We start from the raw sequence: 19,692 nt of genomic DNA, 5'->3' as shown, positions 1-19,692 counted from the left end.
GTAGGTTCCCGGCAGCGGGGGGACACTGGTGTACTAGGCCGGAGTTTTCCGCCGTGGCAGAGAAAGGCTCTCGAGGCAGGTCGTGATTGTGGAGTGGGAAGGAAGAGATGCTTGGACGAGCATGTGGATCATCCGTGTACATGCGGGCGATCGGCACGTGGAAACTGAGGTCAGTGTCCTGCAGGACCGGGGAGAGTGGAGAGGAATTGGGCCCGAGCCAGGGCCTGGGGCGTGTGCACCTGCGACCGGGACCCAGATTGGCCTCCAGCTTCTGTGGAGCTTAACTGCCAGCGACGTGATCATTCGGCCGCCCACCTCACCCACGAGAAGCCGCGGTCTCAGCCCCAAGGGGGCACAGGCGGTTGGTGACCCTTTGAGGAGATCCAGGCCTGTTAGGCCTTTGGCCTTTTGTGCTGTGAGGGCAGGAGCCCCGTATGCCTGTTCCTCCCCTCGCCTCCTGAGCACCCTTGGGCCCAGCTCGCTCCACCCTGGCACTCGCCCAGGCCGGGAAGGCCATGGGAGGGCGCTCTTGCTGGATTATTGAGAGGTTGCGCCGGCTGGACGTTTGGGAAGGGGGATGCGGACGAGACTGGGTGACCCGTGAGATTGTGTCTCGCCAGGCACGGGCCGGATGTGACTCGAACTCTGTGCCCACACTCAGTGTGTTTCCCAAGGTCTTCGGCTTGGGAACCGATTGCTAAAGATACAGCTGCAGGTCCACTGCTGGGTGCCTCGATGGGGGAGTCCTCGCTTTTTTGTGGTGAAGGCAGCTTGAGAGGACCCCTCAGAGACCAGGCCACTCAGGGTGGCGTACAAGGGTTTGAGGCGCCCGCCCGTCCCCCGTCCCCCGTCCCGCCAAAGTGGCCAAGATGTTGAGGCACCTTGCTTTTCGCCTGCCAGGTTGGAGCCTGCTTGGCATTTCTTTTTTTCGTCAGCGAAGGGCGGAGGGAGAGGACTGGGGAGAGGCAGGTTGCTGTTTCTGGTGCGATGCTGCCATCAAGAGGAACAGGTCCGCCAGTCGCCAGCCTCGCGGACCCTGTGCTGTCCCTTCCTGGGGAGGAGTGGCAGGGGCGTACAGTCGGGAACAAGGGCCCGGCCCGTGCCCCGGGAAATCAAGAGCTCCGCCAGCGAAGGGGCAGGAGGTGTGACCCGAGGCCTTAGAAGCTCCAGAGACGGGCACCGGGGGAAGGCGCTCGGCCCCCGTCCCGTCCCCCCACACACACCCCCCCCCCCGGCCCCCCTCCGCCGGTGCCTGGCTTGTAGGGTAGAGGAAGTGGAGGCTCCGGGACTCTGGCGGCCGCCATGTCTGGGCGGGACTAGAGGAAGCTGCTCGGTTGGAGCCCAGGCCAGGCCAGGGGCCGCCCTGGGCTGCCCCGGGGCCGCGGGCTTTTGGCCGCGTGCGTGCCCCTTCCCCTGGGAGTAAGAGCAGGTCCGGCCTGGGCAGGCCCAGGGCCCCCGAAGCCTCTCTGGGCCGCGTTGAGCCCAGCCAGAGTTGTGCTGCCATTGGCAGCAGTGGCGGAGTCCGGCCCAGTGCCGCTTTTCTGTCCAGCTCGGGGATGACGTGGGGAGCCTGGCTACCCAGTGCCAAGGGGGCCCGAGGCCCAGCGAGGGCTCGCAGTCGGAGTCCAGAGGGGAACGGCGCTCTCAGGACCAAGGAGACACTGCAGAAGGAGCCCTTCTCCTGAGCCAAGAATTTCTGCCATTTCCCGGGGTGTCCAGGATTCTGGCACAGGCCTGTCGTGTCCTGTCCCCAGGGCTCCCGGACCCACCTCCTCGAGAGGACAGCACAGGAGAGGAGCCGGGCCGAGCGGACCCCTGGGCCATGCCTTTGCAGACTTCGGCTTTGTCCCGAAGAGGCCCCGAGCCTCACTTCAGCGATGAGAAGGAAGGGCCCTGGCTTCCATTCAGCCCTGGCTCTCCAGGTCTTGACCCTGTGGCCCTGTGCTTGCGGCCGCAGCCCAGCGGGGAAATCAAGAAGAGGTCTCAAGACGCTGCCTAAGGCCCACCTCTGTTGGACTGAGCGAAAGGCGCGCGCGCGCGCGCGCCCCCCCCCCCCCCCACCTCCCCTATCACCACCCCTCATCCAGCTTGTCTCCCAAGTGCATACTCCGGGCACACGACCGTTCCTTCTAGACCCTGACTGTCCCCACGGGCCTCTTCTGGAGCAAGCCCTGCGGTGGCTCGTTCCTGCGCTTTGCCCAGCTCTTAACCTGCCTGGGGGTCAGCAGGCTTGCGGGGCCGGGGGTGGCTGTAGCGGTGGTGCTGGTGGTTTGGTGGTAACGTACCGGGCGAGGCTTCGAACTCCAGGAACAAGTCTCCAGGCTGGACCCCTCCCTCCACACATTCCACTTGGCTTTCACCCCTCTTGGAAGGTTGCTGACACCCGCCCCCTGCCCCTTCTTTCACACTTGGGAGCCGGCCGAAACTCTGCCAACAGGCGGTCTCACGTGGGCAGAGCCCTTCCTTGGGGCCAGGGCCTGGCCTCCCTGATCTGACTGGTTCCCTGGCCCCAGGTGGTCTCAGTGTGCCCCCCTGGCTAGGGTCAGCGGCTGCCCCTGCGAACCTTGGGCCCCGTGGGAAAAATCTCCGGCGTCCCCCCAAACAAGAGGACCCGGGTCGTCCACGACGAGGGAGGCCCCCCGAGGACCAAGGCGTCCCCTGGCTGCAGCGTGCCCGTGCCCGTGCCCGTGCCCGAGCCCGAGCCCGAGCCCGAGCCCGAGATAGAAGGCGGAAAACTTTGGCCCTCGATCCCCTCCCTGCGGACGGTGATGTCCATCTCAGCGTGCTGATGTTGGCCCAGTTGTATCCCGTCCCGAGTGGGTCTGGATACCCAGTGTGATACGGGACAGGAAGGGCCTCATGGGGTCCTGTGGGGCATGGCACCCAGACCCTCTGTGGCGGGCGCAAAAGTAAACGAAACACACGCCGAACCGGAAGTGGAGCTGGAACTCGGGATGTGCGGCCCGCCTACGTTGCGCTTCCTTGTCTGGCTCCGGGACCAGACACTAATCGGGAAATTCTCCGTCCTGTCTGCAGAATGCTGCCCCTGACAGGGTGGCCGCCTCCTCCCCCTTTCCCCTCTGTCCACGTTGCTGGGCCCGGGGCCTCCGACGGGGCAGCGGCAACGGGTCCTGGGTTCCCCCGGGATCCCACCGGCGGACCTGGGTCCCGCAAGGAGGGCAGAGTTTCGGGGGCCGGACGCCCTGGATGGGGTAGCTTCAGCTCCTGGTTCCGGAACATGGCGGCTGCCGAGGCCACGCCCCCAAGGCTGGGAAGCCCGGCCGGCCTGACAGCCAGGGGCTCCCGGGTGGGCGAGCTCGGCTCCCACCACCTCCTTTCGCTCCCGCACCTTACTCTGGCGGTGTTCCGGAGTTGGCCGCCCCCACCCCCACCCCCACCGGGAATCCTCTGAGTGAACCAGACCCACCCTTCGTCCCTTCACAGGCCCTTGCCCACGGTATCCACAGGCAGGGTTTGGAGGCCGTGCTCAAAAAGCTTCCGCTTGATGGCACTGTTGCTCCAGAAATGCCAACCACCCTTGCGAGCGTGGCCTCTCCCTCCGCCCTTTGTGGATCAAAAAAGGCCCAGGGAGGCCCAAGAGCCATCCAGGCCCTGCAAGTGGGGTTGGCTCTACTGGTCTACTGGGGTGTTGCGCGGAGGTGGTGTCTCTCTCCCCTTCGGGGCTTCTCGTGGGCAGAAGGCCGGTACATGTGCGGACAGCCAAAGGGATGCGTGTGTATCCGTGGCTCCATCTCCGCTTCGCTCTAGTCCACACTTCCTGGCGACCGGGGACCCTGTTTATGTCTGCGCACTTGGGGACCGGTACCCATACGGGTCTTCTCAGGCAGAAGCCTAGCTCTCTCAGGACACTGATTCAGAGCTCGAGGTGGCACGGGGACCCGCATGTCCCCTCTTGTTGCGTGGTTGTCTCTCTCCTGCTCTCCTCCAGCTACCTCAACGGGCCTAAGGGCTCCGGAGCAGGCCCAAGAGGGGCTAGGCCACGGGGACAGCGGGAGGAACTGACAGGGACCCGGGGAGCTGGGGTGGATTGTTCCTGCTCACCTCCAGGGGGGCTCGGGAAGTCACTCTGCCAGCGAGTGCCCTCGGGAGGTTGTGGTGGTAGGGGTCCTGGGCAGTGGAGGGGGGGAGGGTGGGGGAGGATGTGCGCGTATGCGTGCGGGTTTGAAGTCCATGGGACAGGTGCAGAGCTCAGTGTCTCCATCCACACAGATACAGGACCTTGGTGAGGGCCATTAGTTCAGCGGACCCTTCTGGGAAGCTCTCCACGGGAGTGTGTTCCGTACTCTACCCTCAAACCCCGGACTCGTTCGCACCTGTGTACTTACGTATTTACGTACGTAAGGGTGCGCGTGTGTCGTAAGGAGGTACGTGTACCAGGGACACACGTGCACTTGCGTATGTGTGCGTATGCGTGTATATTCACATAGACCGTTCCTTCTCTCGTACTTTTCCCCTGTGAGTGCGTTGGAGGTGCCACCGTGGAGGGAGATGTATTATCCCAGTCAAGGCAGAAGCCCTCACCGGTGCACCGTGGCGGCTCCTCACTTGTGCCTCCGCCTTGCGACCCCCTCCCTGCAGTGGGAAAGACGTGGGATTGTTGTGTGCGCGCGCTCGCGGGCTTGAATGCAGGTGAAAGCAAGCCGACGCACAGAGGGCCGTGTCCATCTCGCCTGCTCTGGGACCCCACCGGGCTGACGTAGCAATGTAGGCTCTTTTGCGTTCGTTGGCTCTCAGCGTTGTAGGTCCCCTGGCCTTGGTGTGTCTGTGCAGAGTCAGGTCCTGTCCTGCTAGATCCTCTCCTTTTCTTTTGCGACCACCAGCCAGGGTAGAGTGCCCTTGTCTCAGCTGGGGCGGGGTGCGGGATGCTGGGGGGAATGGCGGGGAGCAGGGAGGAGCCTGCCTTGTTTCACCTGTCCCTTGTCTTTGGACACTAGGGCCCTCTCTTCTTTCTGCCTCCCTTCCTCCCTGTCATCGATGGAGGCGCCGCGCGCCGAGGCGTGCAGAGTCGTAGTTACCCAGGCGCCAGGTGTGCGTGGTGGCGTCACCGGGGTTCGTTTTCCGGGCTCGGCGTCCACCCGGAGCAAAGCTGTGGGGTAGCTCTTCACTCGCACCGCCCCCCCCCCCCGACTCCCCCCCCCCCCCCCCCCCGGTCCCAGGACACAAGGCCTCGTCCCCGGGAAGTCAGTGCAGTGGAGCTGTGTGCGGCCAGGGAGGGGAGAGATGCTGATGTTTTATTTACCAGGAAGAGGGGCTTCTTTTTAGTGAATGTTCTGTGAGGTGTTTTCTGTGTTTGTCTTTGTTAGTATACTTGTGTTTGCTAAGTCACTCCTGTGTGTATCATCAATATCTTATAAGTATGTGTTATAGAAACACGTACTGTTGCATCGTTGGAGGCTACTACTTGATTTCTGAAGAAAATGATTTTAACATTATTAGTTAATATAGGGCCTGTTGCCCTCGTATTTTCTGTACTCAAACTAGGTTGATCGGTATGGCAGTGACGTATCATCACACGGGGCTTCTTTTTGTTGAGTCACTGAAACATTGTAAAACTGATTTTGCTGAAATGTGTTCACGTCTGTGGTTATCGTAAAATAATTAACTTTTTTTACCTTAAAGAAGTGAATTGTATGATACATTTTGCAGAGTGTGTAGTATTTTAACAGAATTTTTATGTATGAACATGTAATAGAAAAAGAAAGTTAAATCAACATGTTATCATCCCTTTTCTAAAATCTCACAGTGATGCAGAAACTAAACCCAGATCTAACCGAAGGAGGAAAATAAGTAAGGTTAATATAGCATAAATGGAATAGAGAAAAGACGAATTAGATAACTGATAGCTGGTTTACAAAATTACCATATGTTTAACTAGACTACATAAAGAAATTGTACATCACTAAAGTTAGTATTGTTAGTGGGAATCACGGCTTATCCAGAGTGATACAATTGTATATTCATAAAAGTAGCCAACAAATGGCATCATTTGGTGTATTATCAGAAGAATACAAAAACATATGTAGCAATTGATTATAAGTAATTTAAATCATCACAACAGTTGCGATTGTTAGACCAAATGTCTTCCTTCATAAAGAGAAATTAATACCATTCCTTCTCAAGTTTCTCAGAAAAACGTAAAATCACGAAATTAAGGTCCATAGAAATGGAGCTATATACAAGGCGGGATAGGTTTATTTTTCAGAATTGTCTCCTGTGATGTTGGAGTTTGGGAAGTACAAAGTCTGTGTTACAGACTGGCATGATGGAAGTCCATGGAAAAGTTCATGTTGCAGTCGAAGTTGTAAGGCAGTGTAGAAGTAGGTTTCCTCTTCCTTGGTGGACCTCTGTTTTCTCTTAAGGTTATCAACTGATTTGATGAATCGTACTTACATTATGGATAGTAATCTGTACTTTAATTATAAATGCTAATCTCATCCAAAATAGACCTTCAGTTCACATTTAGACTAGTGTGTGAGCAAATATGTAGGAGTCATGGCTTAGACATGTTGACACATAAAATTAACCATCACAGCATCTTTTGTCATTTTTTATGACCAGTATTATCCTAATATCAAAGCCAGACAAAAAATATCACAAGAAAAGTACAGACCAATATCTTGTTTGACTATCCGCATAAAAATTCTCAACAAAATACTAGGAATCCTCATCTAACAGCGTATTAGCAGGAACGTGTCAGAATAATCCCAGGAATGCAATGATGGATCCATATGTGGAAATTAGTATCATAGACACATAAATAGGCATAAATAGAATGAAGCCTAAAAACCACATAATCATGTCAATTGACGCAGGATAACCACTTGACAAAATATAATACCTTTGTTTTAAATTGTAGTTGATTTATAATGTTGTGTTAGTTTTCTGTGCAGTGATTCAATTACACACACACACACACACACACACACACACACACACACACACACATCTCTCTTCTTTTTAAGATTCTTTTCCATTATAGATTATTACAAGATACTGAATATAGTTTCCTGTGCTGTACAGTAGGTCCTTGTTATCTATTTTGTATATAGTAGTGTGTTAATCCCAAACTCCTGATTTATCTCTCCACCACCCTTCCCCTTTGGTAGCGATACGTTTGTTTTTTATGCCTGTAAGTTCATTTCTGGTTTATAAATGAGTTCATTTGTATCATTTTTTGGATACCACATAGAAATGATAGCATATGATATTTGTCTTTCTCTGTCTGACTTCACTTAGTATGATGATCTCAAGGTCCATCCATGTTGCTGCAATTCTTTTTTATGGCTGAGTAATATTCCACTGTATATATGTACTACATCTTTACACATTGGTCTGTTGATGGACACTTAGGTTGTTTCCATGTCTTGGCTACTGTGAACAGTTCTGCTATGAACATTGCGGGGTACATGTGTCTTTTCAAATTAGAGTTTTCGTCTTTTCTGGATATATGCCCAGGAGTGGGATTGCTGTGTCATGGTTAACTCTATGTTGAGTTTTTTGAGGACCCTCCATACTGTTCTCTATAGTGGCTGTACAAATTTACATTCTCACCAACAGAGTAGGAGGGTTCCTTTTTCTGCACATCCTCTCTTGCATTTATTATTTGTAGACTTTTTGATGACAGCCATTCTGACTCGTGTGAGGCGACACTTCATTGTACGTTTGATTTGTGCTTCTCTAATAATTAGTGATGTTGAGCATCTTTTCATGTGCCTGTTGGCCATCTGTATGTCTTCTTTGGAGAAATACCTCTTAGGTCTTCTGCCCGGTTTTAGATTGGGTGGTTTGTCTTTTTGATACTGAGTAGTATGAGCTGTTTGTGTATTTTGGAAATTAATCTGTTGGCCTGAACTTTATCTGAACTAGAACAGCTTGACTCATGGCCGTCAAATACACGTTGTTCATCGGATTTAACCATTAAAGAATGTCCACTTTGAAGATAAGGAGTAGTGTCCCTTCCTGTCATGCCAATGCTAGTATGCCTTCAAAGATACGGTTCCCTTCCCAGAGGCCAGGATCATGCTGGCTCACTGTGTGCATGCTTATCTGTAACCTCATCTCTGTTGAAACCTTGAAGGAAGAAACCTGTTGTGTTTGTTACGTGTTCTTTGTTCTTAGGAGATACAAAATTGTGCTGAAAACCATGCTTCTCTGGGGTGCTTTCTTCCTTGGTGGAGGCTATACCTAAGAGTTATTCCTCAGCTTGCCACAAAGAAAACTCCCTCCTATTCCTCAGTATAGATTGCTTTGATTATTTGTGTCGACATTGCTTGGCATAGCCGAATATCCGAGAAACCCAAATCTACTTTGAACTAGCCCTTGGCACTCTGCAGGTGCTGTGGTGAGTTCCTCCTTCTATCTGGACTTCCATATTTTAAGTGAGGCATGTGACTTTTATTTGCGTCGTTAAGATCTGAGGATAACAGTACATTTCCTAGGTGAAAGGGACCTAGGAGTCATTTCCTAGGTAGGGAAAGCCTAAGGGGAACTTTGAAGTAAACTGGGTTGGGTGACCTTTTGAATTTGGCTTAAAATTGGGAAGGTTTCTAATATATAAAGTCTCAAGAAACTGTTTGACAAAGAGACTAAAAATCTGTCCAGCTCTGAAGAGAAGGGACACTAGCTCCTTCCAGCCGAACGGCATTCTTTGGTTTAGTGCCTGAGGATTCATCCTCAGGACATCTAGCAGTCCCAGAGGGATCACATTATGGCACCTTTTAAGTAATTGATGACTTGCATGGGGACGCACAGAATTACAGTCAGCCCTCCATATCCATGGGTTCCACATCCACAGATATGGACACACAGATATGGAGGGCCAAGTGTAACGGACGTGAGCATCTGCTGATTTTGGTATCCACAGGGGTCCTGGAACCAATCCCCGACGGATACTGAGGGCTAACCTTATTGAGAAAACTATACACTGAAAGAGGAGCATAAGTTGGTGAGCTCACAAAGGAAAGTTAGAGTCAACAGTTAGTTCTCTGAAAATATTCCGTACTTTTACACAGCTATGAATTAGAAAAATGTCAAAAACCTCTAGTCAAAATTTTACCGCTGACAATTTGATTGTCTTCACGGAGAATCAAGTCATGCAGTTCGAGAATCAATTCATGAAGGTCAGTTTTATACATTTATTTCTGCTTCATGTTTTAGGTTACACCAGGAGATGCCCAAACAAAGGTGATGGTGGTGGGTATGGTGTACCATTTAGTAGAGATAAAGGAGTTGGAGGAGGAGGAGGAGCAATTCCTGTGGGTAGAGGTGGCACTGGTAGAGACGGTGGTGGGGATGGCCCCTCACCTGCCTGTGGATGCAGTGGAGGTGGTCCTGGAATTTAAGAGCCCCCTGTGAGTCCATGCTCCTGTAATACAAATAGTCCAATGTTTAAATGCTTGCAATAGAATATGAAGCCCAGAATACACAGCAGTAGATGTTTGTGGGGTTTTTTAAAATCAAGTATACACTGCTTATTAATTTGTCAGCATTTGAGGGCTTAATAGTGCATGCAAAGGACTTGTATAGATGTTTGATGAACATTTTAAACACTACACAGTGACTACTGCTAGAAGAAGAGTTGGCATTCTCATCTAATCCCTAAGTGGGGCACAAAGGGTGTCTTATATAGCAGCAGTGACTGAGCTGTTTTCTACTACCAGTAATTAGTTAAGTAATATCCATTTGCATAAGAATAAGGCTTATCCAAAGTTTTTCCTCTTTTTGGTTTGTAATGTAGGTATGATAAGTAGTTTCATCTCACTGTTTTAGAAGAGGAAACAAACTCTAAAAGTTTAGGTGACTGATCAAATGTCACATACTCATTTGAAGCATGATTAGGATCTGAATGTAGTTCTTCTCAGACCTGTTTCCATTCCCTGTCTGATGCAGCAGCTATCGGGGTGTGGAAAAGGGGAGAGAGCCCGGCTCAGCTCTCAGAGATGCGAAAAGGAAAGTAGGATTTTTTTTTTTTTAATGAAAGCTTTATTGAAAAGAAACCCAGTTTTATAAAGTGAAGCAGAATGAGGCCAGGAAAAAGCCACCAGACTGCGTCACTTGGAGTTCACTGGTCACATACTTCTTGGCAGAATTGTGGATACAGAACAATTTAAGACAAAACATCTAGTGGGAGTCTACTATATTAAGATAGTCTTCACATGCTGCACATTACCTCCGAGCGTAAGCTGTCTTGAGGAGAGTACTTAATCGGTTGTCAAGGGTAGACCACCTACTTAAGATTAACAAGCCCCCATGGGTACTTGCAAAGAGAATAGAATGTAGGTGGATCTGTGGAATTACAAAGTTTACAGGTTTTGAAATGATGATAGTCGAGATTGCAGAAGTATACAGAAAAATTAATCACTACTTCATATTCCCTCAAGACAGATGTCTTGACCCCCCCACCCCGAATAACGATTTTAAGTGTAGAATGGGGATCTTTTTGTCATAAATAATGTAGGTGGATATGTAAAGTTTTCATTTTTGAAACGATGGCAGTTGAGATTTGCAGACATGTAAAAAGCTTTTAGAATTTTCTTTTTGAAAGGGAATTCTGTGGTCCCAGTTTTTCAAATCATCATGATTTTCCTCTCAGCAATTTTTGTTTCTATAATATATTCTGTCACAAAATCCATGGCATTTTTTTTAAAACTAATGAGCTCTTCCCCCGTATGGAAATTATGTATTTTTTTGAAAATCCTATCTGTAGAGTGGTTTAAACGAAAACAGATAATTGCCAGTAAGTCAGCTTTTGGTCACCTTTTCCTTCCATTGGACAAGATAATATGTGCTTTCATTACCTGGGTTTCATGCTGCAATTCTGTTCCAAGGTCTTTGAGTTTCTATTCCTATTTTTGCGGCTTGTCTTGAGTTTACGGTTGGGTTCTGAATTCTTCATTTTTCTGCAATGATGACCACTATAAATGTACACATAGTACACCTATCCCACACATAAATCATAAACTACCACATACTCTTTCCTTAGCTAACGTAATGAATTCAACAATTTATGGGTGGAAATGTGCCAAAATCTCCACATTTACAATGACTAAGACTCAAAATGACCCTTAAACCAAAAGCAGCAATAGGAAGCTATACTATAACACCCATTAATTCAAGATTCCTGTGAAAGATTTTACTTAGGTAACATTTGATCTAGGGCAGGAAATATCAAGTATGTAAGGAAAGGAACTTCTCAGGAACCTTCAGACACTCTAGGTACATGTTTCTTAGTACACATGAAACTGCCTTAATAGTAAATTATATCCCTAGTTAAGCACGGAATAAATAACTAAAGAACCTCTTTGGAGCAACAGTGTAGCTTCCACGACAACGTATGCCGAGGGAGCAAGAAACACGGTGTGATGGATGTGTTCCTTATTTTGACTGTGGTGATCATTTTTCAGGTGTAACATACGTCAATATTTATCAAATTGTATACTTTAAATAGAGCAGTTTACCTTCAGCCAGTTATACCTCTTTCAGTAAAACTTTTTAAAGAAACACCCAGAACATAGGTGTCTGGGCCAAAGCAGCCAAGGAACAAAGTGGATAAGTAATCAGGGCAAAGGGTAGCCTCGTCTTGTTCACTGCTGGCCACGCTTGGCAATTATTTTCATTCTCATTTCAACGGGAAATCACTGGAGAGTTTCAGGCACAGGCCTGATATGACTTGAATGATGGATGGCACTAGAATCACACCTGTGTGAAACTGAATGCGACAGTGAGCTCCCTAAGTCCATGAGCTCTTAAGAGAAATCCACAAGTTTCCTTAAAGTTCCTGAAGTATCTGCTAATTTGTGTGTATGTGCACATGTGAGTTTTTTAAAATTAATTTCCACACTCTTCATCAGCTTCCCAAAAGGCCCTTGACCATAAAAATGTAGAAACTTTTCCTTTATTTGACCTATAAGTTAGTTGAAGATATGGAACCTGGAGAACTAAAAGGATTTATTCAAAATCAGAGGTGGCAGGTTGATGAGGTCATAAGGGGTTTATGATGCTGACGACCTCCTCTGCCCTGGTCCCCTCATCTCTCCGTGCCCCAACTGCTGACGCACAGAACACAATCGCCATAAGCAGCTGGCATGCAGCACATGAAGCCAATGTCTGCTGAACCCTGACCCACTTCCCCACATCAGCATGAAGGTGTGCCAATGATACATATGGTCCATAGAGGTGATCAGCCAGTACACATGTTGCAAAATAGGGCCGTATGACCCCCTCCTCAAAGTTGTACCATTTTCTAAATCACCTATGTGTGTATTACTATAAAAATCACAAAAGAACAATACATCATAAATCATAATAAGCTAGTCATCTTTCGGTATTACTCTGAGCCTGCCCTGTGCTATAGACCAAAAGAATAGCAGAATTGGCATCAACAGCTGTGGTTTTCTTCTTGTAAAGAAATGACAAAGGAGTTCATGTTTAATCCTTCCCAGTAAAGATTTCAGCTAGGTATAAATTAAACTGCTCAACCAGGAGGCACGATAGCAAAGTACCTTTCCCAAGGGACATTTCACATCATCCTTCAGAGATTCCAATGTAGGATGACAGAGGTCCTATCCTCAGCAACCCCGAGGGAACTAACAGGATCACCTGATATGCCTTCCTAGCTCTAGGGTTTATGAAAATATCAGGCTACTCTGATAGCTTCAGAAGGTCTCCGGTTACTGAAATAGCCCTGCCTTTGCTCAGTCTTGAGCATTAAGAACACACCTCTCTGGCACTGGTATAAAACTGGATTAAAACATTTCACAAAGTCATCCTGGTGAAAATGAAGGGGGTGAAACACAAAGTATACCTGGGAATTATGTTCCATAGCCATCAGATGTGAGAAATCAGTGCTCGTAAAATAATGGTCCTTTCTGGGCTTTGATTTAAACTGAGTTCAGGGGTATTGGAACTTAGCAAACAGGTTGATCTTTGAAACGCACGGGCAGACCTTTCCTCATCATCATAGTGAGCAATTATGGCAACTGAGTATACATGGACGCAGTGCTAACCAGTTACTAACCGAGGAAGTTGAGTGAGGGACCTGCTTTGAGAGAGGAGCCTATTGTACAGAAGAGGGTAGCAGAACCAAAGCACAACTGAAGCTGGTACTTACCTATCAGAAGTGGGAAATCAGTGTCTGATTTTTGTCTGTGCTTGAACTCTGGTTCCACACCAAGGCAGTGCACAAGCTGTTGATCATGCCCTTTGATTTTCTTACAAAACTGTGACCTGAATAGGAAAAAAATATATTTTTGAATACCTTTGCCACAGGTACAAATCAATTTCCCTAAATAAGGATTCAGTGTGAAAAAAAGGTAAAAAACAACAAAACCCACCAGTCTGTTTCTAGCTCTGTAAAAGAAACCCACCCAGCCACTACCTACCCTTAGGAGAAATAAGCCTAAGCTTTAAAATGCTCTGGGCTTTATACAGCAAACCCATTGTGATGTAATCCACTGTGACCATTTAGTCACTTCACACTGTAACTTGCTGGGACTTAGGCTTGAGGTCAAAGATACTGATCAGCCTTTCTGTTTACCTAACCCCTGCCCCTGAGGTTAGTGAAGCAAATAACCATTAGACCTACACCCACACAGAAATGTTCTCCCTCAGACTTACAAGGTACTGTTTCCAAAAAGGAATGAGTGTCCTGGCACTACATGGCAAGTGATAGTTTGGGTTTTGTTCAGCACTGTCAGGTAGCTATAAACAGCTTACAAAACTGGACTGAGCTACATAAGTAAGGTACTCTGTATGGACCAGTCTGTACATGTATTCCAAAAAGATCCAGGCACACACACACACTTAAATGCGTGGCTAGAGCCTTGATTAATTCAAAGCCGAGAAGGTCTTTAAACATATCTTAGTTACGTAAATTGTCAGCGTAATTCTGGGCATAAACCCAACTAGTACCTCTTGAGTCAAAAGTGGAGGGAAAATGACTATTTGTAAGCGGCTGAATGACTTAACAGCATAACATGAATAAGAGGTACAGGATGTGTTCCTCACACAATGATCTGCCTGATCTCCATAGGGTTCCCCCACCTCTGTCCCCGTCACTCTGTTTAGTCTTTAAGTTGTTTTTCAGGAACATGGAGCTAGTCTTGCTCAGTTCAAACTGGTCAAGACCAGCAACCATTCAACTGGGTCTGCACAAGTATTTTATCAGACCACTCTGCTCCTTTATCCCTGAGCCTCTTGCCTTCAGGGAGGTGGATTTGAGATTTGTCCTCCAGTGTCCTCAGTTGGCTGCCTTGTGAATAAACCCTTTCTCTGCTGTGAACCTTGGCATCTTAGTGTTTATTCTGCTGTGCATTCCGTTACACTCCCACCATCTCTGCCCTAAAAGCAGGGAATGGGTGAGAAAAGGGGCTGTGATTCAGAGCGTGAACCAAGGCTGGCAGTAGCCAGACAGCCTGTTCAGATAATCTGTTGGGGAGCAGAATGGAAGCCAGAAATTCTGAGGAGTTAGGGGCATCAGTAGGCCTGTTATGGTGCCCTGGGGTTGATGCAGAGACCATGGATATATTTTTTTAAGTGTTTCTTCTAAGGGTGATTACACTGGGGCCTGGATGTGGACAGGCGTGACTTCAGTCTTTTGTTTTTGTGAAGATGGATTTTTTTTTCCTTAAAAAATAAGTAAAGATTACATTTCTCAATGGAAATAGTCAAGAAAAAGATCTCAACAATCAGTTGTTTAGCAACTAAATACAGTTGAGCCTTGAACAACACAGGTTTGAGCTGCACAGGTCCACTTATACACAAACCTTTTTCAGTAGTAGATGCTACAGTCTACATGATCCGAGGCTGGCTGAATCCACAGCTGCAAACAATGACACATTGTGTAGATGCAGGTGAACCACATGCACAGAAGGCTGGCTGACTGCAAGGTATACACCGATTTTCAGCTGTGCGGAGCCCACCCCTCACCCGTTATTCAAAGGTCAGGTGTAGATGGATGTTACCCAGGAGCTTAGGCAGCTACTTAGACTGTTGTTTTTAAATGATGTTTATTTGCATCCCCCTCTCTCTCTGTCCTCAGGGAACAACATGCTGTGATGATACATGCCCCAAATTAATACTTTTCATCTCAATAGTTAACTTTATTTTCCTCTCTACACTACAGTGTCTCCATTATGCAAGCCTTACTTTGCATGAAGAGCATGTTCTTTTTTCAAAATGAAGGAAAACACAAATAAAGGTACCAGTGATGCAGGAAAAGCCTGGAAGTCACTGTGATCCAGGCACCCCCACCCACTTAGGCGGTGTAGACACCACCTACAGCAGTCCAGGGAAGGCCACGGAAGAAGAGCCAGCGGCTCCCTAGCAGGTTCTTGGCAAAGAGCAGGAGGCGGTGGGACACAGTCAGTGCCTGCTCTTGGGAACTTGCTTCTCACCTGGGAAGGAAGCAGCTAAGCCTATCATAATCTCAGGCTTATGAATGATACAAACTGATGACATCTTTTGGGAAGTGTACTTGTTTAAACTTCTTTTACTTCTAAATAGTTTTGTGAATGGTAAATTTTTCACTTTATTATTGCATGACAGACATCATTTGCAAATATCATTTGCCCAATGGAAGGGAGGAAAAATAATTTTTTAAAATATTCCAGGTTCTTAGTTGGGGTCACTATAAGAAAAGAAAGATCAAAAATAACTAGAAGTTTATTAACATGTATACCATGCTTGTGACGCATGAGAGTCCCTAGAAATGGGAAACTCAAAAGTTTGGTTAGAACTTGATTTTACATAGTATTTTAGCAAAGGAACAATACATTTTTAGAGAAGTGATAATGGAAAAGAACCTTGAAAGTTCCAGGGCACCAACTGTGAGAAGGCAAATATATGGGAAACTAATGTAGACAAAGGCCACTTGGTAGATCGTATGTAGATTCCTCTGGTGCCACTTCCAGGTTGGTAAGGGTCTAGTGTTTTCTCCAGGGAGTAACTTTTCTCCTTCATGGTAGAAAAGGGGGGAGGGACACCTTTGAGAATTTATATCCTGCTTTTAGGTAAATAAGGGGAGGACAGGGAGCTTTTCTTATATCTGCTTCTTCGTATTTGCCTTCATCTTAAAATAATCCTTATGCCACAATGGCGCATTTTTAGGTGGCATATTCTGCCACCCTTTGTTACAAATACATTGTTTATATTTGGTTACTTATAAGAAATTTCATATGCATTCTGGACCCTGGACAAATCTGGAAAAAAATGTAGATCATTACATAGTCATACAAATTAACCAAGGGCAAAAATCTGTTATATAAATTTGTCTGCTGCATGTATATCCAGAATCCCACATCCTGTTGATCATTTATACATGTTTTTTTAAAAAAGCAGGTTAAATGACCAGGCTATTTATTATGTTTACTAGTTGGCAGTGGAATGTTGGAGGAGGCTCTTTCAATCATTTCAATCAGTCTCCTGTGCTGGGATTTTTTAAAGACAAACTAGGAATTTCAATTATAATATTTTAACTTAGAAGTTTTGAAAGAATTGATGGTTGCCTAACAGTATAGATCATAAAGGTGAATTTTTTACCTAAAATAATAACTCCATTTCCATGTGTGTGCTTAATAATATGAAAAAGCAAACCCCAAGCTTTTAGGATCTTTCTGCAAGTGATGGGAATAATAGTGGTTGATGTTTTTATCTGTTTATAGATATCTGAAATATGAGGGTCTGAAACAACGCAGCTTTTAAAAGAAATAAAAATTTAAATGTACAATCTATAAAGGAAGATTTTTAAATGTCATTTACAATACCATCAAAAGGAATAAAATACTGAGGAATAAACCTAACCAAGGAAGTCAAAGGACCTGTACACTGAAAACAAAAAAACACTGAAGAAAATATTAAAGAATACACAAATGTATGGAAAGACATCCTGTGTTCATGGACTGGAGGACTTAATACTGTTAAGACGGTAATAATACCCAAAGCTATCTACACATTCCGTGCAATCACTATCAAAATACCAACAAAATTTTTTGCAAAAATAGAAAAATTATAAAACTCGTAAGGAATTTCAAGGGACCTCCAAATACTCAGTCTCTGAAATGAACAAAGTTGGAGGTCTCACACTTACTGATTTCAAAACCTACTACAGAAAAGTATTACACTAATCAAAACAGTGTGGTACTGGCATGAAGACAGATATATACACCAGTGGAGAAGACTAGAGGGCCCAGAAAATACCACTGTGTATGACCGAATGACTTTCAACAGGGTTCCAATAGTTCTCAATGGCAAAATACAGTCTCTTCAACAAATACTGTTGGGCCAACTAGATATCTGTATACAAAAGAAAGAAGTTTGATACTTATGTTATACCGTATACAAAAACTAACTCAAAATATATTAAAGACCTAAATGTAAAGGAGGGGAGGGTATAGCTCAGTGGTACAGTGCGTGCTTAGCACGCACAACATCCTGGGTTCAATCCCCAGTATCTCTATTAAAACAAGACCTAAACTGTAAGATGTAAAACTATACAACTCCTTGAAGAAAACGGGTCCAACTTACTTGACAGTGATTTTGGCAATGATGTCTTGGATATGACATGAGAAGCAAGGGCAGCTGTGGACAGGAAACGTTGCCTGCCATTCCAGTAAACAAAGAATGTTCCCCGCCATTTTAGTTCTACAAGGATTGACCTGGATCAAGCCATCAGCCACTGCCCTGAAGCTACCCCCTGGAGATATGCCCTGAGGGTAATTCAGGATGGAGAAAAACGAAGTATTTTGTGCACTGGATTACGACCCTAGATAATTAAGATGCATATCTAAGGAATAATTTCAGTGAGCCCAGATCCTTGCATATTCCCATACATAGCAAAGCACTAAAATCATTAACTTGAGATGTCTGTTTTTTGTGATTAGCAGTTATCTTTTGGTGTTCATCTAAATATTTTTTCCAGCAAAAAAATTCCTGTATATATCCTGGCTCCTCCCTTACCTCTTTGAGCAGTTCCTCAGAGCTGAGAGGCTGTCTCTCAGGCGATAATATCCTGGAATAAACTGAACTCGAAACTTTTAGGTTGTGTGCCTTTTTCTTTGGTTGACACAACAAGAGCAAAAATAGACAAATCAGACTACATAAGACTAAAAACTGTGAATCAAAGGGCACAATCAACAGGTTGAAGAGATAACCTACAGAATGGGAGAAAATACTTGCAAATCACATATCTGATAAGGTGTTATTATCTACTATATTAAAAGAACCCCTACAAGCTTAAAAACAAAAACCTGATAACAAATGAGCAGAGGACTTTAAATAGACATTTCTGTAAAGATGATATATAGATGGCCAAACAGAAAATGAAAAGTTGCATAACATCATAGATCTTTAGAGAAATGCAAATTTTAAAAAATATTTTAACACCTTTATTGTGGTAGGGTTCCTGTACAGTAAACTACAAATATTTCAGATACACAATTTGATGAATTTTCATAGATGTATACACCAATGAAATCACCACCATAATCAAGATAGCTCACTTGTCCATCACTCCCCAAGAGGTACAAATTTCCAATTCCCAAATAATCCCTTCCCACCCCCTTTAACCCCTGGTAACCATAAGTTTGTTCTCTATGTCTGAGTCTCTTTTTTTTTTTTTTTTTGAGATAAGTTCATTTGTGTCCTTTTTTTAGATTCCACATATAAGCAATATCATATGGTATTCTTCTTTCTGTTTCTGATTTACTTCACTTAGAATGACAATATCCAGGTCCATCCATGTTGCCACAAATGGCATTTTTCATTATTTTTTATAGCTGAATAGGATTCCATTATGTACACACACACACCCCAGTCTTCTTTATCGAGTCATGTGTCAATGGACATTTGAGTTGTTTCCATGTCTTGGCTATTGTAAACAGTGCTGCTGTGAACATTGGGGTGCATGTGTCTTTTCAAATTATATTCTCCTCTTGATATATGCCCAGGAGTAGGATTGCTGGATCATATGGTAAGTCTTTTCAGTTTTTTGAGGAATCTCCATACTGTCCTCCATAGTGGCTGTACCAATTTTACATTCCCACTGATAGTGTAGGAGGGTTCCTTTTTCTCCACACCTTCTCCAGCATTTATCGTTTGTGGACTTTTTAATGATGGTCATTCTGACTGGTGTGAGGCAATACCTCATTTGTAATTTTGATTTGCATTTCTCTAACAATCAGTGATGTTGAGCATATTTTCATGTGCTTGTTGGCCATCTGGATGCCTTCTTTGGAGAGATGTCTATTTAGGTCTTCTGCCCTTTTTTTTGATTGGGTTATTTTTTTATATTAAACTGTATGAACTATTCATATACTTTGGAGATTAGCCCCTTGTCAGCTGCATCATTTGCAAACATTTTCTCCCATTCTGTAGGTTGCCTTTTCATTTTGTTGATTGTATCTTTAGCTGTGCATAACCTTATGGGAGTTCCCTTGTGTGTTATTTGTTGCTTTTCTCTTGCTGATTTTAATATTTTCTCCTTATCCTTAATTTTTGTCAATTTGATTACTATGTGCCTTGGGGTGTTCCTCTTTGGGTTACTCCTGTGTGGAACTCTGTGCTTCCTGGACTTGGGTGACTGTTTCCTTTCCCAAGTGAGGGAATTTTTTGGCTATTATCTCTTCGAACATCTTCTCAGGTCCTTTCTCTCTCTCTTCTCTTTCTGGGACCCCTATA

General features: G+C 45.7%; 2 long non-coding RNA genes across 12 annotated transcripts in view; one reads left to right on the top strand and one right to left on the bottom strand.

The window, feature by feature from the left end:
- The window catches only part of LOC135320142 (uncharacterized), a 58,293-nt gene that overhangs the window by 28,925 nt on the left and 9,676 nt on the right, over window positions 1–19,692 (top strand). The gene's annotated exons all lie outside the window — the stretch shown is intronic.
- Window positions 9,136–19,692, bottom strand: part of LOC116152181 (uncharacterized) — a 123,525-nt gene continuing 112,968 nt past the window's right edge. For all 10 annotated transcript variants that reach the window (XR_010379366.1, XR_010379372.1, XR_010379367.1 and 7 more), the window contains 3 exons: window positions 13,130–13,245; window positions 10,818–10,919; window positions 9,136–9,385 (listed from right to left, as the gene is read on the bottom strand). This is a non-coding gene — a long non-coding RNA (uncharacterized LOC116152181). The remainder of the gene's footprint in view (window positions 9,386–10,817; window positions 10,920–13,129; window positions 13,246–19,692) is intronic.

The sequence above is a fragment of the Camelus dromedarius genome, chromosome X, assembly GCF_036321535.1.
Source record: "Camelus dromedarius isolate mCamDro1 chromosome X, mCamDro1.pat, whole genome shotgun sequence".
Taxonomy (NCBI): Eukaryota; Metazoa; Chordata; class Mammalia; order Artiodactyla; family Camelidae; genus Camelus; species Camelus dromedarius.
The sequence above is the reverse complement of the archived record's forward strand: the minus strand, read 5'-3'. Positions and strand labels throughout refer to the sequence as shown.